The 25992-nt window shown below is 45.4% G+C and overlaps 1 protein-coding gene and 1 non-coding gene across 2 annotated transcripts in view; both read right to left on the bottom strand.

The window, feature by feature from the left end:
• LOC138559946 (atrial natriuretic peptide receptor 1-like) overlaps nt 1-25992 on the bottom strand; it is a 556750-nt gene that overhangs the window by 14119 nt on the left and 516639 nt on the right. The gene's annotated exons all lie outside the window — the stretch shown is intronic.
• On the bottom strand, nt 14008-14195 carry LOC138565568 (U2 spliceosomal RNA). Its single transcript, XR_011301409.1, has one exon. It is a non-coding gene; the product is annotated as a U2 spliceosomal RNA (small nuclear RNA).

Raw genomic sequence — 25992 nt, 5'->3', positions numbered from 1 at the left:
GCTAAATTATGGGTCAATGATGTATTGTCTCAAGCATTTTGGTTATTTAGAGGAACCAGACAGGGCTGCTCGCTCTCACCCCAGCCCTTGAGCCGTTATTAGCACTCATTAGGGAGGAACAGCACCTTTGTGGCTGGAAGACAGCAAGGTGAAAGTCTTGGCGTACGCTGATGATCTGACGGTGGTGTTAAGAATTGCAGTTGACTAGGCACCCTACTTAAGAATATGTTGCAGGAAGTGGGGGATCTATCAGACTATAAGGCAAATTGGGGAAAAACAGTGGTTTTCCCGCTTAATGTGAGACCGTCAAGTAGAAGGTTATTAGACTGGGAGTGTCAATGGGCTGACGACTCAGTAAAATATTTGGGTATTTACTTGGTGCATGATATTAAAAGGATGGTGGAGTATAATGTTGATAAATAAAAGGAGATTTTGTTAAGGGACATACATATGTGGGATAGGCTGACTTTGAGTCTTAGGGCCAAAGTCAACGCCATAAAAATGACGTTGCTACCGAAGGTTTTATACTATATACAATCGCTTCCTCTTAGGTTTTCCAAGTAGGTACTCAAACGTATCGATATCTTTTTGTTGGGACTTTTTGTCGTGGGTGGGTAAAAGGCCAAAAATCCCACGGTTCATCGTAATGTGCAAAGTCAAGGAAGGGGGTTTCGATTATCGGGTGTTGGAGAATTACTATAAGCGGTTCTTTTTTAAAAAGGCTTCATATTATTTTAAGGAAGGAGAGGGACAGGACAGTCTTTGGCTTGTAATGGAAAGGAGAGGCTTAGTCCCTTTTCCTTTGATTGCTTGTATTCTTATGGGAAGCTGCCAAACTCGGGGGCTAAATTAGAGGCATTGGTGGCTACGATATCTGTTTTGGGTTCATGGATTCAAGGTTGTGAGCAGAATTTGTTCTTTTATGATATGGCTTCTATTTGGCTTAATCCGGGACTGCAGATTGGGAACAAAATGCTAAATTGGAGGGGGTGGGCCAATGGGGGTATTTTGAAGATGAAGGATGTGTGGAAGGAGGGGAGAATGATTTCCTTTGAAGAGTTGGTTGAACAATATGGTTTGAATTATAGAGAGCTTGAGAGGTACAGGTCTCTGGCCCAACTGGTGACAGAGAGACAACACATGTTGAGTGGACCAATGAGCAGTGATCCCCAAGTATGTGAGCTATTTAGTACTCCGCCAGGGGTTGTTTCTACATATATTAAATTATTACCTTTACAGGAATGTTCGAGGTATTCATGGGAGAGATTGCCAATAGCGTGGGTGTCGGAACTGGGGAGAAAATTGTCTGGGAAAGAATGGGATGACGCTTGGAAGGTAACGGTAAAGGCCAAGATGGATTTGAATCTGCGGTATATCCATCAACGGATCTTGAGTCGCATATATTGGACACCAGTGAGAATGAGTGCAAGGGAATTGACGAATGATTATCTGTGCTGGGGTTGCATTCATTCAAGAGGGACTTACTTGCATATGCTCTGGGAGTATGATTGAGTGTTAGACTTTTGGAAAGATGTTTTGAATCAGATCGATCTGGTGGTGGGCATATCATTTCTTCGTACTTTTATGTCTGTGGCCTTTCTCTCAGCTGAGGGTAGATGTGAGGAAACTTGTAATTCATCAGACTGGATTGATAGGGCGTTGTTAATGACTATTAAACATATCATGAAAGTGTGGAAATCTAGGAAAAAAACACATTGTGAGAACTGGTTGGCAGATATGCGAGCTCTTTCACACTTTGAGAGGTCTCAGGCATATAGACTTCACCGGGAGAATGAATACTGTGAGAAATGGGGTTCTTTTAATGATTTATTTGGTTGAGGTGCAGGTTTGGTATTTTGGATATAATAATGACAATGGGGCTGGGTGGGAGGGTAAGGATGTTTTGTCTTTGTCTTTTGTGTGTTTGTCATGTGTTGTGTCCTTTTTTGGGGCTTAGGGTTCAGATTTCATTGTGATGTTATTTCTGAGCTATGATTAGTTTATTGATGTTATGATGTGTTTATGGTTATTTATGCATTGTTGATGGAAACAAATACATTACACATTTTATTTACAATTGAGATCCTCAGTAATTGGGTATGGCATGTGGCATGTGGGGGTGGTGCACAAAGGTGGGTGAGGATCATGAGAGGTTGAAGATGGTGAGAGTAGCAGAGCGAAGTACTCTAATGAGTGGGGAAAAGGAGTAATAAGTGAGTCCCACAAAGAGGCTGGAGCAGCTGATGACCAGGCTCGAGACGAGAGTGGGGGGTGAGACAGGGGCAGAGATTCACTATTTTGAGGTAAAGGCTGAAAGTTGCATTGGTATAAGTGATGATTTTTCTGGTTTCAGGTTGCTGTCTAAGAGAACCCCAGGTTGCAGGTCATGGGAGAAAAGATGAAAGTATTAGGGGCAAAGGAAAGAGGAGAGGAAAGAAGGGGTGAGGTGCTAGGAGCTGGGTGATCAGTTGTCTCATCAGAGAAACTGAGCATCATACAGTGAAACAAAATCCAGTTATAATGGCAGTCAAGCAGTGAGTGATGTGCAACAATGAGAAAGAGAGACAAAAGAAGCCAACAGATGATAGGGAAACTCAAAGGAGAAGATGAGCTTGACCAGGGAAGAGGTAAGGAAAGTGAATACGAGGGGGCCAAGAACAGACCCCTGGTGGACCATGACTGGAACAGGGGGTGCAGAGGATGTTTCAGCATTCCTTAAAGAAGGGAAAGGGGCAAACAGCTTCCTATGAGGCAATCCATGCAATAGCAGTGCTTGGACGCTGACATGCAAGAGCATCAGGAGGAATCGTGAGTGGTCACCCGTGTTAAAGGCAGCAGAAAAATTGTGTAGGGTAAGGGTATGTTAGTGTATGTTATTAGGGTTTATGTCGTGCACCGCTGTCATTTGCTTGATCTGTGGGTGCTCTGGCGGTTGTGAAAGAGGTTGTGAAAGAGAAGAGAGTGTGTTAAAATAGTGGAGAGAGGTAAAATGCAAGGTGGCTTTTCTGTTGCACTGATTCATGCAGATCGAAAGAAGCCCAAGCTCTGCATATGTGAAGGGAAAGTTTATTGTAGAGTATCATTTTGTTGTTGGATGTCTGTTGGGAGGGTTATCCTAGTGCCTCAAAGTGGCTTAGATTCTTGGGTGCGCCTTTTACATTGTCTAGAAAAAATGTGTGTGTGAGTGGTTAAGTTGGCATGTGCATAGTGTGTTTGAGTGTAGAGGTTGAGAATGTTAGTGCAGGAAGGTTAGTGCAGGGCCCGGTGGGCAACTCAGAGTTTCCATCTGGTGTGGCTATGACAGTGTCTTGGTAGGGGCTCCTCTGGGTGACGTCTCGGTAGTGGTGCTCTTTGGGTAAGGTACTTGTTAAGTTATGTCCTGAGTCACACTTGAGTGGGCTGGCATTTCTGGCAGTGAACTGTGGGCAGCGGCTGTTCCTGGAGGGCAGTGGGGGATATCGGGAGGAGTGGGAGACATTGGGAGCAAGCAGCACGGTGGACCAAGTAGGCAGTGGCTGAACATAATTTGAGGGAAGCTGAAAGCAGGTTTTCCAGAGAGGTCAGAGGCCTTATGGGCAAGTCAGCATGCTACAATGTCAAGGTGCGATATCTAGGAGCCAATCACATGAATTACATTGGGCATTAGAGAGCAAACACATGATACATCAGGGAGCAAAACTTGAAAGGGGGAATATTGCAGTGGGCCACATGAGAGCAAATGACAGCATGCAGAAGCAAAGTTGAGCACAAGCAAGCAAAACCTCCCAGCGAGAATATTGCACTAGGGCACACAGCATTCAAAGGCCTAACATGGTGAATCAGCCTGTTCTCCTGCTCACGCCTCCACCACTAGCCTCTGCAGACAGCTGCTGTTTTAGAATAGAAGAACGGCGGGAGTGGTTGGCACTAGTTAGGAAGTCGGAGACGTGGGTAAGTGCTGTTTCCAATGTTGGAGCAACAGCTGCAGAATGCCAGGATGGAGGGAGGTGCTAAATTGATGCGCCTCCAGAAGAGTGTTGAGGCGCTTGAACTGGACACCCTCTAGGATTTAGCTGGGAGAGACAGTTTTGTTTTATTCAGCTGCCCCGAGCACCGTTGTGGCAACCTGTGCACCTTCATTAACATCAATAGGTTTCCCTGAAAAATGATCTCACTGCGCCCACCTTCAAGTTATTTGGATACCTCTTGCACCACACACTAAGAAATAACAAGTGGCAGCGTGGGCAAATCCTTCATTTACCTTGCCCTCACTTTTGGAACTCACTTTGACAAACTGAGAGCAAAACATTTAAAAAAAAAACATTTAAAATTCATTTTTCTTTCTGGATGCATTTTAGATCATTCAATCTTCCACTTGCTCATGGGTCATCTCGTGATAATCCCTGCATCCCACCCTTCTGTATTCACTCTTCCTCCTCTGGCTCTTTCCCCTTTTTGTGTGTCAGTGCTCATAGCCCCTTAGCTGCTGGTTGCATGCAGTAATCCAGGGACTATCCAACACACGCATTGGGAAAGGCAATATGCCTAACTTTGCAAATATAAAAGATACTTTGTAATGGTCCTCTGAGGTCTTTCCAACCCAAGGAAGGCATAGTTGGTCATAATGAACCTTTGCAGGTTATGCCCGAGCTGTATATTTGTACAGGAAAATTAAGGCAGACACACCCAATTCTTAGCTGGAAGCGACTATCACAGTCAGCAAACTAGCAGTGTTAAAGACAATCTTAAGGAGGGACAGACTTCATCAGTGCAAGCAGAAATACGGCCTAGCACGTGTACAAAAAAGTTGGTCAAAGCCTTCAAAAACCAAGATCCATCCCCCGGCCTTCTACCTGGTGGCCCTCACGGAGACATTCGCCGGATTGCCCGTTCCCTCAGCACGACTCGATTGTCCACTCTCAGGTTGGACTTTAGCTTCTTGCGCCCTCCGTACTTGCCCCGCGGAAGAAGACTCGGCTAGTGAGACACTCCAGAAGATTGTTTTTAACACAACTAGTGTGCTGAGTGCGATGGCCACTCCTCTGAGGTCTTTACAAGATAATTGATACCCTATGGCTTTCATACAGAGCTTGACGATATTTTCATTGGAAATACCACCAAACTCGATTACCATTACCGCATGAATGCGAGTCACGTGGACCCATCAGTTATTCTCCATTCTGTAGTCCAATGTGACTTAATGGGACTGTTACGGCATTGTTACGGTCATTGCTACTAGTGATGATTGCTCCATGCGGTAATGAGTTGGCATGGAGGAAATTTCCTCCACACAAAAACAGGTGGGATTTCACAGTTTCATTTAGAAACTCTAAATTTGGTGTTGCGGTAAAAGTGGTGGAGACTGGCTGAGAGCCTGACTGCCCTATCAAAATTCACACTTCAGAACGACAGATCACGTTCCACATTTTGCAGCAGGAACATTAACACACTAAGCTATGTTGCAACCTCCTCTCAGTTCCAAAAAGTCCCTTTTCTGGACATCACTGGAATCATGAATGTATTCATAATATTTTGAATATGTGGTTTTTTTGTGTGTGAAGGGGACAGTTATGTGAATCTTTTCTGGATTCTTAATATACATTGTATTGCTTTTGAATCTTTCTTGGGCGATTTTGGAGAGATTTGGCTGTTCCTAAGGTGCTGTCGAAGTGATGTTAGAGCCTTTCAGTCCATTCTCGGAGGATAGCTCAGGGGCAACATGCTCGCCTTGGAAGCGAGACGACACAGAACAACACAGGTTCGATCCGCGGGTCTGCGCTTAGAAACCTCTGGGTATTAAGCGCGTTATAAATACCCTATCATATACCTTTGCGTTATGGTGCTTGGTGGTGTCCAGTTTCTGGAGTTTATAGGTTGGGCGGGGGGTCCCTGGCCCACATGTGCTTGATCAGTAACACCAGCTGCGCATGGCCCCAGAGAGTCGTTCACCCGCGCATTTCAGTTCTAGTTGCTTTGGAAGTGTGTGCTTTGCTGGGAGGTGTTGCTATGTGATTTTGCACCGTGTTCTTCAGTGCACACTTGTTCTTCCACACATTGGTTGGCTGCTTCAAACCCTTGCTCATTTTTCAAGCCAACTGAGAGCATCAAATACTATGATGTGGTTCCACCTCGTTATTTTTCGTTGCATATTTTTCTAATCCTTGTGTCATGGGATTAGTCTATTTTGACAGCTCCAGGATAAAAAGAATATAAAATAAATCGAAATTGATTCATCTGAAATTATAGAGAAAATTTGAAACTCACAAACTCCACGTGGTGCCCACCTGTACCCTGCCCGCCTTCAAATCCTTGCAGTGCCACCGAAGCCAGCTTTCAGTGTCCATGAAGTCCTGATATTTGATTTCACACTGGTGCTTTCATCCTGTAAATCAAACCCTATTTTCACACAGTTTCACACAGTTTGGATTACAAAAAATCGAGTGGAGAGAGTTTAGTGCTATGCATAGCTAACCTGTTGCATAATTTGGGGTTAGCTGCCGCCTCTGTGTTGATCGATCTGCCCTGTCGTCCTCTAAGCATTTTTCCACCAGAGGGAGCTGCTACTGGAGAGGAATTGTTCCATTTCCCTTTCTAGTAACATCACCATTTTCCATTGGTCCGCGGCTGCATACTGTGGTGACACCTTCGTCACCAACGCCACCCCCTCACTCAGGCTTCATGTCATGGCACTGAGAGTGTGGGGTTCACCGAAGCTAGCAGCATGTCTTTTTGTGGTTGGTTCCGAGTTCCAGGGTGTGGAGTGAGCCATGGCCCGCTGACCTGGCAGCTAGCTGCTATGCTGAAGGAGTGTCAATATTTTAGTGTCCCTCGATGCTTTATGGAACTCATGTTTTCCGGGCCTGGTCAGTTATGAAAAGGCACCCGCCAGCCCGGTCCTATGAATTTCTATATCCCCTTAACCCTTTCCTGGATCTGTGCAACTATTTACTTTAAATATGAATACAACGAAAAAAATAAATAAACACGAATTGACGTCCAACGAGACAATGTAGCCAACTGGGTACGACGCCTGCAAGAACCTGCATTTTATCAATACATTAATGGTTATACACCTATGAGGTGATGGTGTTTGCTTATGCAGTTAGTAGCCTTTATTAACCTCATATAGTTTGGTATTACAGTGCACCCACCAGCCCATTGCATGTGTATATATGGTGTGTATATGGGGTATACGGAAGTTAGACTTAGAAACAGTATGCACCGTTAAGTCTTTTCTCACAGCACCACTGCAGATTATAGCTCTCTCTCATTAATTGCTTTTCTCAGGTACTTGTGTGTGCACCTTTCCAAAAAATGCCAGCAGGTTGGGGCCTCTGTGCCCTTCATGTTCCTTAGGGCCCATTACGTCAAATTGGTTGGTCAAAAAATGACACAAACTATGGGTGTCATATACCAATTTGTTCTACTCGAAATGTTCTTTTTGACTGAAACAATCATGAACTAACTTAATACAAGTTATGCATGCCACGGCCCCTCCCACCGCCCACCCATCAGCGTTGTTAAACTTAAAGGAAACAATGACACTTCCTTTGCTCCTGTTGGTCCTCCATGCATGGTAATAAAAACTTGGTGACTGTAAGTGAATGGGAGCTTCGGGAGTGTTGGATGAGGTGATGGTGTACAGTTCCATGATTGTTAGTTGGACCTGAGGAGGGTGTTTCTAACTTCCTGCTAAGTAGATTCCTGTAAGTAGTGTACGAATAAAGTTGCCTGATTTTCTACTGCCTGACTCCTTCATCTTCCTGAGTGAGAGAAGCATTTTAGATAAGTGACGAATTGGTGGAGCAACACTGCCAAGTTCGCTGTGGAGAGGAGCACAGCCAAGTGAGACATCCACTGCCCTGCACACTCTCTCATCCATCCTCACTTGAGGCAAGCTGCAGGTTTGTATGGCCTCTCAGAAGGGGACTGGTGAGTTTGTGCAGGACAGCAGTGTGGTCTTCACAGAATTTGCATCTCAGAAATGACCTTTGAGTATTCCGATCATCTCAGTGGCTGAACTGTCAGATAGTTGGCCCAGGGACCATCCTTGTGCAGCATAGCACTGGTGACTGTGTAATACAGAAGCAACATGCTAACTTTGCTGAAGGCCGGAGCTGGGTTGCCTTTCTGCGCTGCTGAAAGTTGGCTTGAAAAATTGCTTTTCTGGCTGCCCACGCATGTTTGGTAAGGACTGTGCTTGGATGCGCTCTGGCTACTACGAGGTCATGTGTGAGTGGCAAGCATGAAGCATGCAGGCAGCTGAGAAGGGTGGGCTCTGAGGACGGGCCTTTGAAGGTTCCTTGCAGCATGGGAGAGCTATATCCGTGCTCTGTGTTGGTCGGACAGCTAGTGGTGACATCATGGAACACTGGTTTTCATAGCCATTCAGATCATTGTGTGCAGCTTTCTTACATGTCCCCCTCTGTAGAAGGAAACAAGGATGGGAAGGTGTCCTCCTCCGAGACATATTTGTGGTTTACGGCATTCAATTAATTTCTTCTTGTCATCTAAAAGTGGACAGATTGAGTAAGTGCAACAATTGAAAATGAACTGCTACAAACTTGATCTCTTGCATTCTATTAAGTATTCCATGCCACCTTCATTTATATTGAGAACGTTACTTTAAGCTTGTTTTAAAGTCTCTCCTTCGGGCATGCAGAGCCTTTGTGTGTTGAGAGAAAATGACTGTGGCACGTGAGGTTTTGAATGTATCCTAACCTCTGGCATTGCTCTGGGCAACGCTCCAGACCATCGTTCTTCACCTGCCAAGCCATTACAAAAGCGGAAAGACCATATGCAAATCAGGCTTGGTCCCACCCCAAAAGGGTCAGTCCAGCCCGAACATCTTGGTCACATTCCTTCTGCAGGAGACCACAAACATCACCAGACAGGTTTCAGCCTTCTTGGGCCTCATCAGTGAGGAGTAGCTTGGGTCTCTAGGTCCAGCAGGCACGGGAACCACGAGAGGGCCCGCAGAAACAGTGGGAGGGGCCTAAGACCCTGGGGGAAGATTCAACTACATGCCACAGCACAAGTAAAGCAAACTAGATTGTATGGCGAAAGAGAACCAATCTCGGAGAAGGGAAGGGCATTTAAGAAGCGGGAGGAAACAGGAAGTTATGAGCATACCAGTTAAGGTCAGCAGTGCAGAAGGAGGATGACCAAGAGACAAGCTGGAGGAAAGAACGAGTGATGGACAGTGGAAGAGTGTTGGAGCAGGTGAGGTATTGGTTTAGGAGTGATAGTGGTTCTGCAATTTGATCGTGTGTTTGTGTGGCGTGTAAATAGCAGAAGATACTGTAGGGTGTGACTGAAACGTGTGCATGAGTGGGGATGTTAGAAGAAGGTGGGGTGGAGTAGTGGTTGGATGAGAGTAGTAGTAATTTACAGTAAGAAAAGGTGTAACACATTTTGACTCTAACATGCAGTGCACCTAAAACATATCCATTATTTTTATGAACGTGTAATTAAATTAAAGCGTTAAGATCTGTCGTGCACACTATGTCCATTCAAATGGTCTCCTAGACAAATGATTTCATAAATCTATAGTGTGATACGTTTTATAACTACGATGTAGGCGATGGTCACTTCCATTAAATGCCTAGTGAGCTTTAACAACGTATTTAAATGAGTCCACCAGGAATTTCACATTACACAATCTACCTACCCAAGTAGGCACAAGGGGAAGTGAAACTGAGGAGAGCGTGCTGGAAGTTTCTGAATTAATCATGATCACTTGCATTGCCCTGGGCTGACTTCCAGATCATTGATTTCCAGCGTAGTGTTAGGCAGAATTCTCATAAATGGTTGATTTCCCTTACCTATTGAGTCCGTCAGCAGCTTTGCTGGATTTCTAGGATTTATTTTTTCATCTGGTAAGAGTGTGAGCCTTTTTTTCCACTTTTACATGTGTTTTGCTGTGTGTGTTTTACCATTTGTGTGATTGGGCTCGGGGGCCTCACCTACTCCATGAGCACCATTTTTGTGTGTGTTACACAGCACCCTCAGTGCAGTAACACAGGGTTGTCTTTTCGACTTCCCTCTGACTCAATTTTTCTGGGACTGACTACTGTCTCCCAGAAACATGTAAAGTTGCCATTAACTTTATATAGTCTCTTTAAACTACAGACCCAGTACACCCCATCTTACATGGAGTATTGAAAAGGGTTAATGCTTATCCCTTTTTGTCTGTGTCTCTTGGAGCACTGTTTAGCTCCCTTTACATTAAGACTTGGCTAGTGGCAGTGGTAACTACCCAAACTTTTCTACCGCGGTTATATTATATAACCATGGTATTGTTTTAGGCTATTATATTAGCCTCGAACATAAACCCGCTTGACCAAATACATTTTATTTTGGCTCCAGCTGGGTTTAGTCGCCATTTCTTTTTGTTAAAGTCTTTCTCGTGTTCTTCTCTGCGCGCCAAACCGGGGATGATTCCTTTGTTTGCTGTCTTTTGGCGGGCTTGAGCACAGAAGCCCTCCTTAAGGCGCCTGAAAGTCTGGGTAGGCAGGATGGGAGTGAGGGGACTTTGGACCCCTGCCATGGGTTTCCTTGGTAACCCAAGTCGCACTCTTGTCTGATCCGCTAAGGGGACTGGCCTTGCCAGGCCAGCCACTCTGCTGTGTGATTGACAGCCAGGCTGTATGAATGGGGGAAAACTGCATAAAAAGCAGGTCTTTGGGGCTGGAAAGGCAGAGTCGCCACCTGAACAAAAGAACCAACGAGGAGTTGATGGAAGAGGACCCCTACAACGGTTGAACCGCCCGGTGAAGCCCTGCTGCAGATCCGAATCTCCAGAATCCGACGACAGAGAAGATCCTCCAGGAAATTTCTTCCCTTGAGCTGGTGGGACCAACCAGTTCACCCAAACTGCAAGCCAGGACCCCTCCTCTGGTCGAATTTGCTGTACAGAGCTACAGTGGGCAGTATAGCCAGGAAGGTCGGACCCTGCTTGGGTTTTAAGGAGCTCACCTTTTATTTGTTGCTTTGCTCTGCTGCTGGTTTCTTCCCTGGGTAGTGCAGGACCCTCCAGTCTCCCTACTTCTAATCAGTCCGACAGTCACTTCAGGAACCGTGAGCCTGCAGGAACTACCAGGAACGTCCGCCTCAGCTACAGCTTCCTCTCTGTTTTAAGGTACTGTGCAAACCCGGTTGCTCGTTTCGTTCAGCCGCGGGGAAAGTGTGTGAAATCTTTCTCCAATCTGAGGGCTTTTCCTTCTCTTCTTTTTAAACTAACTTTTCTACCAACCAACCTCATCCGGAAACCGTGCCACAAACTTTACCGCGAACTACCCTGAGCTGTGTGATCTTGAGCAAAAGACATTTGACCCATTGACTCTGGCCCTAAGCCTTTTCTATCTAATCTCCTCACTGAAGTTCCTCTTGTTCAACTGCCCTGAGTACTTATCTGTTGGTTTGATCTAATTTCTAATAACCTTTGTCTTTCCCTCCCTTTTAAATTGCTGGAGTGCCATTTTGCTCCCACTTCATTTTGTGAGCTTAACTTGTCTGGGATTTAAGGGAAGTGGTGTGGTGTATTGAGAGTGTGATTTTTAAACTGCTTATAATGGTGTAATGTTATACAACTGAAGAGTAAAATAAATGTATACTCTTTTACTTGAAAACCTTGAGTCAGTGTTTGCCTGAATCATAGTAATTGCTGTCCTTTGTGTAACTATTTGATACTGCTCACTTACTCTTCAGATAAATCTGGCTGCTGCGCTACTGCTACCACTTTTCTGTGTAGTACAGGCTTGTACCAAAGGTGAATTTGTACTGTCACTTGTAGTCTTAATTGTGTGTGGTGTTCCCAAAGGGTACTGCATATAATTCTGCCTAACACGTACCATGCCATCATTGCGGAAGTGGAAAGACGATATGAAAGTGTGGCCTGGTCCCACCCAATAAAGGGGTGTGATGGCATTGCAAGCTGAACAAGGAAAGTCTGGACAGTTGCCCTGAGCAGTTCCAGGAGTTTAGATTGATTTCAACCCTTCTAGTTTTCACAGATTGTAAAATGGAGAACTATTTCACTCGCAATGTATGTGCAAATAATGTCACACGAGAGACGTCTTGAACAGACTGGCAGGAAAGAAGTGAATTACTAACTGAACAGTAAGTTCTTTCAGTTTGGTTAATGTGTAGGGCATGTTTTTGGGATTCTACATGATCTGGGTTTAAGAAAATAAATGCATCTAGCTATAATTAGCTTTGGTTGTCTCGTACTTTTCATATAATTGCAGGTTACTATGGTATAAAGTCTATTTCACCATTTCCAAATAGGTTCTACTGGATCCAATTGCTCATGTATGTTTTTCTGCAAGTTTCACAGTGTGGTTGAAGCAGAGCGCAGTTTCCAGTAGGCTGCCAATCACTGTTCATTCTCCAGAAGCCCACGCCCGCACTATAGGTGGCGGCAACACAGGCCTGCCCTTTCACTCCACACAGAGCATGAGTAGTGCGTTGAAGGGCCAGATGATGATCTGTAGGAAGAATGGACAAGCGCACTGAAGCCCATGTGCTGATCCTAGGGACGAGAAAGTGAGGCGCCACTCACTGGAGTCCTAGAAAACGTCCCCAGGAAACGGTCAGTGGCCGGGTAGGGCTGATATCATGGGGAGAGGGGAACAGACCACTGCTCCTCCAACTATACCTGCACTGACACACTGAATTCAGCAGGCAATTCCTTTGCCCTCCTGCCATGGTTCTTGCACAATTGTAGAAAGAGCACTGATTAACCTTTCTCCTGACTGTACCCTGATGGTGTTCCCTAGGAGGAGAACATATGGAGTGGTCAAACAAGAGCATAAGAGACATACATTCCCAATAAATAGTCCTCTTCTGAGGTATAGTGAAAAGGATCTACCAAGACAAAGTACACTTTTTTTAATCAACTCCTCTGCGGTACAGAAATGGGTACATATTATGGAAAGAGTAACGTGTGTGCAAAGGTCTAACAGAACACGGATTTAAAACGCATGACGACTGTCTTGGATGACATAAGGAAAGGGAAAAGTCCTATAAAAGGAGAGGAAGGGAAAGATTGGAAAGAGTGGGAAATTCCAGAAGGGAAGAAAGGGGAAAGAAGGCCAACTAGGCAGTGGCATGACCTCGGACTAACAGCAATGGTTTTATGGTCGACCAGGGATCCAGGGATCAGAGTTACGTGATAAAGAGTTGGGGGGAAAGGAGACAACACTAAGGTTAAGGTAGTTGTTAAACAAGGGTCACATAAAACACCCTGGTCTTCGAGTCAGAGACTGGCACAGGTTAATGCAGTTTCCCTTGGGTTCAGTGAAAGCTGGGGCACTGTTCTGTTTCTCGTTATGCAGGAGGGCAGTACTGGAGGACATGCGCTTCAACGATAGTATGAGGTGTGTGGTTGGAAATGTATCCACAAGTTAGGACAGGAGAGAGGGGGAACGGGACAAGGAATTGTTTACACAATTGCAGCGATATTGACAATGTTGCAAAGGCAGGACAGATAGGGCAAGGGAAAGAGAGATTTGAAGTGCTCAAAATGAGCGATTGGTAATCCCCGGTTTATGGGTGGTGAAGGCAAAGTCACACACAGATCATCACATTGAATCTTGATAGTCTCCGGGTCACTGGTCTGATGTTTTAATCAGGCAGGAAGGACACTAGGTGGGGTGCAATGCAGATCTTGGTAATGTATTCGTTTTGGCAGACATGCTGTGCATGATTCACTTTGCTATCCAGAGAAGTAAGAAACTGTGTAAAAAACGAATTTTCGATTTCTGAGGGAAATGGTGGCACACAGTATTTGGGGGAAGATACGTGGTGATGCCATGTACAGTATTCTGTGAGCATACATCACCCTCTGTGGATGCTAACCTGTTGCTAACCTGTGCATGAACTGCCAAGCAACCTAGAGGCAGGTCCCTTGGTGATATTGATTGGTGGAGGCTTGGATGTGGTGATTAATAGAGTGCAGTGGGTTGAGCACACACAATAGTGTGAGATCAAGTACTACTAAAGATTTAATATTATTATTATTCTTTTTAAGTGTGCACCAGTCCTGGAGGTACTGCAATAACAGGTTGATGCGTGGAGTGGACAGAGCAAGCTCCCATTCCATTTCCCTGTGCCAAAAATCAATGTAATATATGGGCCCCAGATAGAGACCGTATCAGATATTAAACTGATAAGAACAGATACTACACTTGATGAAGGCTGAGAAGCGATAAGATTTAATATTATTAACTATTAATCAGCAACTACACCTCATTCCCAAGAATAAGCTACACCTCTGTGTTGAAGGAGGACAAGGATGACGTGAAATAAGGAAGGATCCAACAAACGGGAATCTCCAGCCGTGCACCGCAGCATGGAGATGGGACAGGAACACAGAAATCCCAGTCTCTATAGCAACTGGACTGGTGCAGGCTGATCTATTCAGAGACAAGTGCCTTTACTGCAGTAGGGAAAACTATTCTCATATAAAAGGAGATTTAGTGCTGAATGACCAGATTATATGGAAGCATCAAAAGTCATAATGAGAGGAACAATCTGGGGATTTCTAAAGTTATGCAACCAAATGGAAGAGGCAATGTTGGTAAAGAAATACAATAACTGGAGGAAAAGCAATGAAAGAATCAGAATCTGGAAGGTCTCAACGTTCTAAATAGAATACCACAAAAATAGAAGGGCATGTTGTTTCTGACTAAAAGTAATACAATACTGACTTTTCACTTTCCTTACAGGCCAACATTTTTTTATGCACATGCTGAATTTGAACCCCAACGCAGTAAACATATGACGATAGTAAACATATTAAAATAGCTGGTTAAAATACGTAATTCGTATTTAAAGTATCTATAGGATCATACGTGTACATTGTTTTGTAGCACAGTAAATATTACTATCACAAAAGTACCGAGATGGCACTACAGGAATCCTAACACATACACGCAGGTTGCACAGGCTCTCTAGAGAGGACACGGTCATCTTTCCACTGAAAGATTCAAACAGTGGCCAGTGTTAGAAAGGTAGGAGGCAAGCTACCATATTGTGATGGGAAGGGGGCGTAACAGAGAATGGGTAAGCAGGAAAAAAAGGATGGGGACTATGGGAGTGTCGCCATTTGTGTGTTCTGATGGAAAAGAAGGGCAGGAGTCACGGGGGTGTCCCCCTGTGAAAGGCCCCACCCTGGATCAAAAAAGGCAACAACGTGGGCACCCCTAGTACTGTGGCACAGTGGGCTGGGCCATTGTGCAGCCTGTTGGAGAGGTGTCAGAAAGTGCAGAAAAAGAAAACAAGCATTGACAATGCCAAGAGTTTGGGAATGTGTGTAGGCATGGGAAAGGCACTTGACAGGCACTGACGCAGTGGTATCAACTGGTCATTGAGTGCAGCCGGTGCAAATGGTGCGAGTACCCAGACATCTAATCGTAGTGCCTAGTAAATACCTAATACTTACACAGGAGCCAAAACTGTTCGCTTTGCCAATGCTTGTTTTTAACAGGACTTCAGTGAAGGACATGTACAGTACTTATACATCGAGTGCCTGAAGGCAGAGCTGGTTAAGAAAGGATTATTACGCCAGTGGCGTGCCTTTACAGTAATTGACTCTCAGAAGACTGCTTTGAAAAAAACACTGGCAAGCGCTTCGAGTGTAAAGTTGGATGGTAAGGCTAGAATAAAAAGAGCTCAAAGTTCTCCCACGAGGAGGTGGTTGGGGTGGGGAGGGGCAGGAACTAGGTGGAAATGGCCATGGGGATTAGCATGGCCAGTCAATGAATGGACACATAACCAAACAACACCTTCAGTCTTTGTATCCCTCCTCATATGCCATTTCTTCCTGTCTGTACTCTAATGCAATAATTTCGGTTTACAGGTGGCGCTAAAGTGCCTGAAAAAGGGACCCAGAAAAGGCAAGAAAGGTTGTGAGAGGGGAGACATGAATGAGCCAGTGTAGCAGAAGCCATAGAAGATAAGTGGAGTAAATGGGGCACGGCTGAGGCAGCAACAACACATGAAAAATAATGACACAAAGGGTCTCATCACGAGTTGGGCAGTAGCCTCTAAATGCGATGGTAACAGTAATACTGCTGCATTTAAGGGCTGGCCCTATCACGAGTCTGGCGTGTTTACCCCCAGCTCTGAGTTGGGGCTTACATGCCGAAAAAATTCCCATTTTCGGCGAGCTTACCTATTGGGACTAACAGCGCCCAACCCATGATCCGGCGGTAATACTGCCGGTCTGGTGGGCACTAGCGCTAATATAGTTGGGCAGTATCCCAGTTAGGATACCCCCCAACTCATGATCAGGCCCAAAGAAAGAAGACACTGATCTCTCTCGAGATATACATATGTGTGGATCGGCCCTTTGACATTAACCTACCTGGTTAAGAGAGGTAAATGTTTTCACTTCAGCCACATAAGAGTAACACACAGGTCAATCTACCCAGTAGGAGAATTCTAAAGCCCACCAAAGCTAGTAATGCAGGGAAACCACTGCCCATTTTCCTCACCTAAAATTGCGAGCAGTGACATGATATTTTAATTGGAAGGGCCCAGACATTTCCCATGAATATGCTGGAGCGACTGAGTGTAGCAAGGAAACCAGAACCAGATGCCCTCCTAACCAGGAGGTTAGGTGAGGTTCTCCCTCAAAGAACAATTATGGGATAAAATGGTGCATTTTATAGAAAACCTTTTGTAAAAAAAAATGGGTAAAAAGCCACATGTTTACAAACTGTTTTCTAGGTTAACACATTAAAATAATCCAGTAAATGCAAAGTCACCAACAGTGTGCAGGAGAATTGTGCAAGTGTAAAAAGAATGTTCCTGCATTCTGTACCAATATATACCAGCATTTCCATATAAGAATAACTCCATGCTTGCTTTGCTCAGTGCCAATAATGATTCAGTAGGAAAACATGTCCATGCTGGCTTTGCCAATATATCGTAAGACATATTCCTGTTCGATTTCCCCATAATGGCCATAAAACATGCCATGCCACTGCACGAAAACATGACCATGCTGGCTGCACCAATGTAGGTCAGTATTGCCACATGAGAACACCTATCATGTTGGATTTTCCCATAATGCCAGTAAACATGCCATGGCAGTGTGAGAAAACCTCAATGCTGGCTGCCCCAATGCAGCGTCTCCACCCCAAGTAAGAACACTCAAGTTGGCTTTGCCAAAAATGCTAGTAAAACATACCATGCCACTCTAGGAAAATGTCCATACTGGCTTCTCCAAAGCCTCCCTCAGCCCCTCTCCCCAGAACACACATGCAGACACAAACACACACACACACCCATTCACATATGCAGTCATGCACCACAACATAAACACTTCACTCTTATTCAGAGGCGCCCACACATAACATTTACACCACATTCTCATGCACATATAGGCACACATTCACCCCCTTACACAACATTTTTTATTATTACTTGTGTATAATCATTACGATTTTTACAAGGTCTAAGAAGCAGAAGAAGAACTACATAAGGAATACAGAGAGTCTGATATTTGGGTTGCTGAACCGTATTCCGTCTAGTCCTTACTATGGGCAATTGGGGGTATCAATATCTTTAGACGAGCATTTATCTTTTCCAGGACGATGTTCAGAAGTTTAGCAGTCGCAATAGTCCATCAGGTTTGCTTGCCCGAGATCAGCCGGTTCCACCATATTTCTTCTTCATTAAGAAAAGAGTTTGCAAGTAGTGGTGTGAGATACACCGCTCTTTCCTGTCTCATTTCGGGACATGCCATCAGAAGATGTCTGATCGTTTCTGACTGGCGTAGATCTTCGCAAAGTCTGCATTTGTTAACGTCACTAACTGCCCTAATTGCCAACATTTCTTGCGTGGGTAGCAAGTTTAGACGTGCCTTCATGAAACATTTTCTAATGGATTTATCTGGGTACTTGACACAATATGGCAGAGTTTCTTTTAGTTTGATGAAAGTCATCGGAAGATGGGTTAGCAGTTTATTGGATACTGCTTTAGTATTTGTTGCAATCCAATCCTGATTCTCCATTTTGATTTTTACTCTTTGCGGATTGTATAGCAAATCCTCCTCTGTGCAGGCTATCTCGCACAGTTTGTTTCTTTGCGCTTTTGCCCAATCTTTTAGCAAGTTGTTATTGCCAGTGTTGCTTTCCTCCACAATCAGCTGGTAAATAGGAAGACTGTCTGGGAGCTGCGTTTTCCTAAATAGTTGCATAGTGCTTTTGTTCCATTGTAGCAGATAGAGAAAGTAGACCCAGTTGTCTTCTAATTGCGGCAATCGAAGTAGATTTCGGGAGCCCGAGTACTGATTTCCATAGGAAGCCTTCCAATTTCGGCCATAGGGAGGAAGGAATCGTCGGAGTCGCGTCCATCCCGTAAATTAGTGAGGCAACAACTTTAGCCTTATAAAACTGAATCGCTGGGAGTAGGGAGAATTTTCCATACTTCTTATCAATCGCTCTAGTCTGGGCTGTAAGGTTCTTCGTCTTTTCCCAGAGAGCCTGCTGCATTTTGATCACTTTCTTAGAGCTGTCGATTTGACTCCGAAGTATTTGAAAGACGTGACAATTTCAATTGTTGTCTTATCCAAAAATCACTGAAGGTTCTCGTTTTTCTTTTTCCATGGATTTTATAGAATCAGTATTTTAGTTTTCGATTTATTAATTTCAAGATTATTGTCCTCAGTGTAATGTGTGAGATTGTTAAGTTGGCGCTGGAGGCCGATCTGAGTTTGATCCACTTGGATCAGGTCGTCTGCATATAAAATTCATGAAACATCGCCTTTCCCTACTTTTGGAGGGCGTTCACGAGGGGAGGAATTCACTGATGGGCCCATAGGTCAGCGCTCATCCTCTAGAACTTGTAAGACAAGATAGCTGCACCATGTGAGGACAGGGGGTGCAGGATTCACTTACTCCAGCACGACTCAATAAGGAAGACTCAGTAAGTTGGCAAAGGGAAGTCCATTTAATGTCAAGTACATCAAACAAAGAAACAAATGGGAATCAGCAGCATTGCGATCACCTGTCTCGCTCCGACGTCCTCGAACTTCAGTTGAACAGTAATTCTTATAGGCAGGATTCGTCATCATTCGTCAAACTCGACATGCAATATAATTGGTTAGGAAAGGTAACTTATGTATAGGTACTATATCTGTATATGATAATAGGGCATGCGGATTGGATAGCTCTTATCGGGTGGGCGTCTACGCCCATCCCACTACATCACACGTGACTGACGTCACTACAAGTACAACGTCTCATTGGTTCTACTATCTATAGGACTCCAGATAACTTGGTCCGTTGTGATTGGGCAGGTTACACCCCTAGACATAAATCCACATTTTAATTAGCAGCATGCAGAATGGACACCCAAGGGCCTGGTGTACCAAGTTTTACCTTGCCTCCCTTCCATCAATCAGTATCTTAGGGCTATGTGTCAATTAGTTGGCTGGGTTTGGCCTCGAGACTCTAGCCTCTTATCGGAAAAAGTTATGGCATCCTGGCTTCTGGATTACATCAGGCGATGGTACCTATTCGCGCCGGGCTGGTCACGTGTCTGCTCACTATGAATTTGCTTCAGTTTCCAGCTTTTATTGTATTTAATTCTGCTTCGGCCCTACCACCTGCCTGGGCCTCTTTTATCTTGACCTTCACGGGTGAGCTGGTATGCTCTGAAGTTCGGTTCTTGCGAGTTGACGCTCTCTTCCCTTCTATGGGTGACCTCGATTTCCCAGGCATGAGCCGCTCTCTGTTGAGTTTCGATTCCGCTCTTCCTCTCTGTTCTGGCTGAGTTGTGAAATTTGGCCTGTCAGGCCTCTGGCAGCCTGGGCCCATTTCTGCTTTACAAAATGGAGTCGCACTTGTATAACGTGCCTCTTGAGGTAGCTATATAGTTGGTGCATGCCGCTTCTAATATTCTACTAAGCATTGCAAGCAGTATCGATTTCTTAGCATCTTGCGTTCCAAGCTTATTTACACATGGTTTAACAGGTTGGTTGCTTCCATCTTGTCTCGTAGCTCTGTTTCCTCACGTTTTAACATTGTCTCTTCTCTGTGTGCATTACATTTATCTTTGTATTTACTTACGTTGGCGTGTTCTAGTCGACAGTGACTTTTTGTTCATTCACGAGTCTGTTCAGGCCCTTGTGTCATTTCCGCTGGCCTTCCATTAGGGCTCTTGGGGTCTCTTCGTGGACGGTATGTAGGCACTCCTCATTTCGTATTGGCGGCAGAGATGGCTGTCTGATAGGGTACCATGCTGCCCAGGGTTGTCTGGTTATGGGCGCTTCAACGGGTACGGATCTTCTAATGTATACTGGGCAGAGTCCTATTGCAACTCTCTGTTGGTTCATTTGCTCCTCATACGTCACGTGCCTTAGCGAGTACCATCCTGGTAGCTTGAAATGAGGGGCAGGGGTGCAGGTCATGTCTGGGACCTCCTTTACACTCCCCCGTCTGGTTGTCTCATCGACCACTTCTGCTTCATTCTTTATCTCTATTTCCTTTGATTCTTCAGTGTTTTGTTCATCGTCTTCAGGGTTGGCACATGCTGGTGTGAACATGTCCATCTTTGGAGTCCATATTTTTATAACGCCTTTCAAACTCCCTGCTGTTTTCACATGTTCATTTTTGTTCCAGGTCATTAGCTGGCATTGTCCATTTGGACTGCAATATATCAATTTTCCTTCATACCTTCTTCGCTTTTTAGGATATGTGAATTGTGTTCCTTTTGGCGCAAATTTGCTGGCCTACACGAAGTCTCTTATTTCTTCATCAGTCAGGTCTCTAGGCTTCCATTTTGGTTCAACATCGACCATTATTTTCATCCCTACGGCTTTCTTCGCAGTTTTCTGGCACTGTGCAATGATTATTTTGATAACACAGAATCCTAGCAATACCATTGCTAGGAGAGCTCCCAAAAACTTGAATATATCTGCCATCCATTGCGGAACCCACGAGAATAGGTCTCCAAACCAGCTGTCATCGTCCACTTCATCACTTTCATCGATCATCTGGTTTTTCAGGCTTGTCAACATGCTTATGGCCTCTGTTAGGGTTCCATTTTCTTCATCGTGTGATGGTACAAATGTGCAACATGATTCTCCGATTTTTGCACAAACACCTCCATCCATTGCAGTGATCATGTCAAGCACATATCTGTTTTGGAGGGTCATAAGTCTGATTGCTCTCAGCTCTTCTTTGATCGCGTTGAATCCTTTTATAGTGGTATTGATGGTCTGCAATAACTCCCATCTGGTTATCTGCAACCATTTAGAATTCACTCCAATTTGGATGTGGGGCAGGAGTAATGTTGTGAATACTGTTGATGTGAGGCTGAATAGTCTGTGTTCATAGGGGATTGCATGAAATGCCTCTTCTGATTTGGTAGAAAAGTAATTTTTTCTTTTCATCCTGGATACCAGTTCCGCAGATCTCCTTCTCCTTAGATGAGCATCTGCTTTCGGGGAACTGTCCAAATTCAGGTCATTCTTGGGGATCACTAGTGCAGGAACATGGACATTCACTATTGTGCATATGCCTCCCCAGTTTTTCGGCAGCCTTATGTATGCCTTGGATCCACATGCCCAGTAGTGATCCATAATCACTGCGGTTCCATGTACCATTCCTGGGGCGTCGAAGACTCGTCCACAGTTCTGATTCTCTCCCATCTTCCTCGTACCATTGTTTCTGAAGCATAGTTTTGGGTTCTCTAGTGATGCTATCTGCAGGGGTCCCCCTCTGTCTTACCCTGGGGATCTCATCATAGAATTCCTCAAAGTTTGCACAGTCGTGTATAGGTTCTCCCTTTGTGACTGGCTCTGCTATGAACGTAGCTGGATTCACAGTTTTACATCACACTATTTTGATCGATGGGTTGGAGATAATCACCTCATAGGCGGATGCTCTCTGAGATGTCAGTGTGCCCTTTGGCTTCTCTAGTATGGCGAACAGCGAATGTTCAACATACAATGTCATGGAGCACCCGTCACGATGGATGACGCCTTTTCGATAGCGAATGCGGCAGCAGCTAGGTTTTTTTCGCATGGGAAGTGGCCCTTCATGACTGGGTTACGATTCCCACTGTAATATGCTATGGGCTTGTACCCCAGCGAGGTTAGCTGCGCGGGCACTGCTGTCATAAAATTACCATCGGTATGTGAGAACAGGTAGAATTCCTCTGCGTAATTGGGAATCCCTAGAACTGGAGCCTTACAAATTGCACCCTTAAGCTCTGTGAACCCCTTTTCCATCGCCTCAGTCCATTCGATATCTTCCCTTGTCGCCTGGGCCTTCTTTAGGGCCTGAAGCAAGGGCTTGGTGTATGAGCTGTAGTCAAAGACCCATGCACTGACGTAATTGCACAGGTCTAAAAAGCTTTGCATCTGTTTTATAGTGCGCGGCTTGGCCGTGTTCATGATGGCATCAGCCCTCTCTGGGGTTACCTTTTTCCCCTCATGAGAGATCAGTTGCCCTATGTATAACACTTCTGACTGGCAGTACTGCAACTTCTCCTTATCAACCTTGTATCCCTTCTCAGCCAGTATAGTCAATAGCTGCACAGAGTCGTGCCTGCATTGCTCTTCAGTGGTGCTACAGATCAGAATGTCATCTACATACTGCAAAACAACAATGTCAACCGCAATGTTGCTTAGGTCCATTTGCAGGACTCTGTTGAAGATAGACGGGGACTCGCAGTACCCCTGTGGCAACCTGGTGCTTTTCAGACGAATTTGACTGAAAGTGAAAGACGTCAGGTCTTGTGGCAGCAATGGAATCGAGAAAAACGCATTTTTCAAATCGATCACCGTGAAATATTTTGCCTCAGTGGGTATGTTACACAGTATTGTGGATGGATTAGGGACTAGAGGGAATTCGGCTTCAACTACATCGTTTAGTGCTCGTAAATCTTGGATTAAACGCCAAGACCCTCCCTTTGATTTTTTGACAGGGTAAATCACTGTTTTGCAAGGTGATTCTGACGTCACTAGGATGCCCTGCTCCATCATGGCGGAGATTGTCTTTGCGATCCCTTCATCTGCCTCACTGGACATGGGATATTGTCGCGCTCGTGGCAAAATTGCTCCTGGTTTCAGTTAATTTTTACTTCACCTGCCCTTTCAGGAGACCTACGTCATAGGGCCCTGTAGTCCATACTGCGGCAGGCACTTGGGCCTTGTCATCATCAAAGTTCTCTGGACGTATCAGTGCCAACATCATTCTCTGCGGCACCTCCCGTTTGATCATTTTGACCCAAAATATGAGACTCACTTCTACCCTTGTCTCCTCTAGGTCAGGGTGCTCTTCGAACAGATCGTCATCGGTGACGTCAGTCACTCGATACCCTTCTTCAATGGCAATAATCGCACACCATTGTCTGCCTTCATCGTCATTTCCTTCAACCAATACCACTTTTCCTCGCACTACGGCAGATTGTATCATTAAGGGAAATACTTGTCCCTCCTCTTCGTGCATGGGTATTCTTGGTCTGAATAGAAACTCATCAGGGGTTCTCATAGTCTTGTCTGCGAGGCCTGGCAACACCGCCATAAGCACCCGCACGCCATATGCGAAAACCTCTGGTTCTAATGGTGTAGCCCTCATTGCTACACGTCCTGAGTATGCTCTGATCATTTCGCACACATTTGAACAATGCATTCCTGAGGTGGAGCACACTATACCATTCACGGTAAACGAGATGGTCATGTTTAATTTAGTCATCAGGTCCCGACCCAGAATATTTACTGGGGTCTGACGTGAGTACAATAGAGGTACATTCATTTCGCGCTCTCCCACTGAGACTGGGAGTGCGTCTGTAAAGTGAACTCTACTATGAGCTCTCGTGAAACTCTGAGTATCTATAGCCTCGCCGGACAAGGAAAACTTGCCTTCTCGTATGCACAAGCGCATTGCACCCGTGTCAACTAAGAAGGAATATTCTTTCCCCCCCATGGTGACATTCACCCTTGGTTCCCTGTTAGGGTCTGGTGTCACTGATAGGATAGAGCACATCAGAGTCCCCCGTGAGCTGTCCTATTTCATGTACAGGTTGGGTCCACTGTATACTTGTGAGCTCCCTCCATTTCCAGGGTTAACTCCCCCTCCGGAATTATTACCCTGTACCATCTGTGGCGCGCCTGCTGGGGTTGTCCCTGTGGCAAATTTCCCATGTTCGGTGGTTGAACCGTTTGCTGTGCACCTTGCTGCACGCCTGACGCCTGTGGTTGCACAGCGTAATTTTGTGCACCGCCCTGCTGTTGGGTGGTGGTTTGATTCACCATGCCTGTCCCCATCCCTTGGCTGTTTTGCCACATGCCTTGACTTCTGCACATACGCGCCACGTGTCCTGTCATTCCACACAACCAACACACCGGCGGTGGTCAGGCCATTTGTCCATCTGGCATAGCTGGAACGCCCATCTGTGCATTCTGAAAGCCACCTTGAACATTCTGAAAGCCTCCTTGGTTACCTCGAAACCCTCCCTGATTACTCTGCCATCCTCTACTTCCAAAACCCCTTCGCCTCGGGTAAAATCCTGTGTTACCCTGATTATTCTGTGATGGGTTAGTCGCTTGCTGTGTGCCTGGTTCAGCTGGGCTGGTGAGCATGGCTCCCTCGAGAGCATACTTCGAGAGCTTCTTTTGCACCAGCTTTGCCTCCTCTCCCTTACGAAATGCCTCCTTTTTCTGATTCTTTTCTTGCAACAATCTACAATAGTGTGCAATTGTCAACTGTATTTCGGCCCATGGTTTAGCTTCTATTCCTACCAATTTCTTAAGCTGTTTTTGCACCAGTTCTGGCAACCCTTGGCACAATATGTGGTAGAATACGGGGATAGATTTCATCCAAGACTCATGCGTTTCGAGTACCCACGCGTCTTGAAAATTCTGGATGTAAATCAGCGGATCCTCTGATTCTTTCATTTTTAGAGTCATTATAGCTCCCACATCAGACGTGTCTGGATATAGCGTTTGCAGTGCTTTCCACACTGCTGCCCTACAGTTATTAAATGGTGCTCCATCATGGGAGGTGTTAGGGTTACCCTAGGATAGCCTGCCCGTTTCCATACATCATCGGCTCTTTCACCAAGTATGGCAATTAGGAGGCCCTTTATGTCCCCTATAGCTAAGGTGACACCCCCTGTCATTTTCTCTAACTCATGTATCCACTTTCTGGCTCCTGACGTCAGTATTGGAAGCTTATTTTTAAGGTTCTCTCGGTCCATGTGTGGCCATGGAATATATTGTGGTCTTGCTCCCCCCTTTTCTAGCAACGGGAATTGGAATGCACAGTCCTCCTTCTCTTTCCCCAAAGCTCTCCGGTCTATCACCGGGGTGGCATTCCCGCCTTGCCGCCTACCTGGCAATGCCCTTAATCTGTCTGCATAGGCAGATGCTGCCGGCCCCCTCTGACCGTGGGGCGTTCCTTCTTGTCGGCCAGACTGCATGGCAGACTTCGGTGCCCTACTTGTGGACCCACTAGCATCTGACCATCGTACCTCTCGGTCCCCTGGGAGCCGTTTTTCGCACCGTCTCCCTTCTTCATGTGCTACATCCTCCGTTTCCCCACCGGAGTCAGATCCTGAGTACTCCCAGTTTACACAACCTCTTGCATCTTTTTCGTTCTGCCCAATCTCCAGCCTGTCTAGGGACAGTCCCCTGCTCCCACTACTTCGGGTGACATCCTCTGTGTCATATGGCTGAGTGCTTTCAAGGCGCTCATCTTCCCTTCCCCCTTGGTAAATTAGTTCCAACCCCATCTCGTCATAGATTTTATCAATCGTTTCCCCGAGGCTTCTGAAGTCGAAGTCATCCTCAATATTTGTCCCGCTTGTACCTGGTACTGCATCGCTTGCAGGAAAGAATTCTTCTACGTCTTCCCATTCTACTGTAGGATTGGGTTTAATCACTTCCCACTCCAAATATTCAAGATCTCATGCCCTCTGTCTGCGCTTACGTTCCATTTCCTCTGCTATTTCCTTTCGCTTCTTCGCTTCTTCTCTAGCCTTATTTACTTCCCT

Source organism: Ambystoma mexicanum, chromosome 1q, assembly GCF_040938575.1.
Source record: "Ambystoma mexicanum isolate Mex_15411 chromosome 1q, UKY_AmexF1_1, whole genome shotgun sequence".
Lineage (NCBI taxonomy): Eukaryota > Metazoa > Chordata > Amphibia > Caudata > Ambystomatidae > Ambystoma > Ambystoma mexicanum.
The sequence above is the reverse complement of the archived record's forward strand: the minus strand, read 5'-3'. Positions and strand labels throughout refer to the sequence as shown.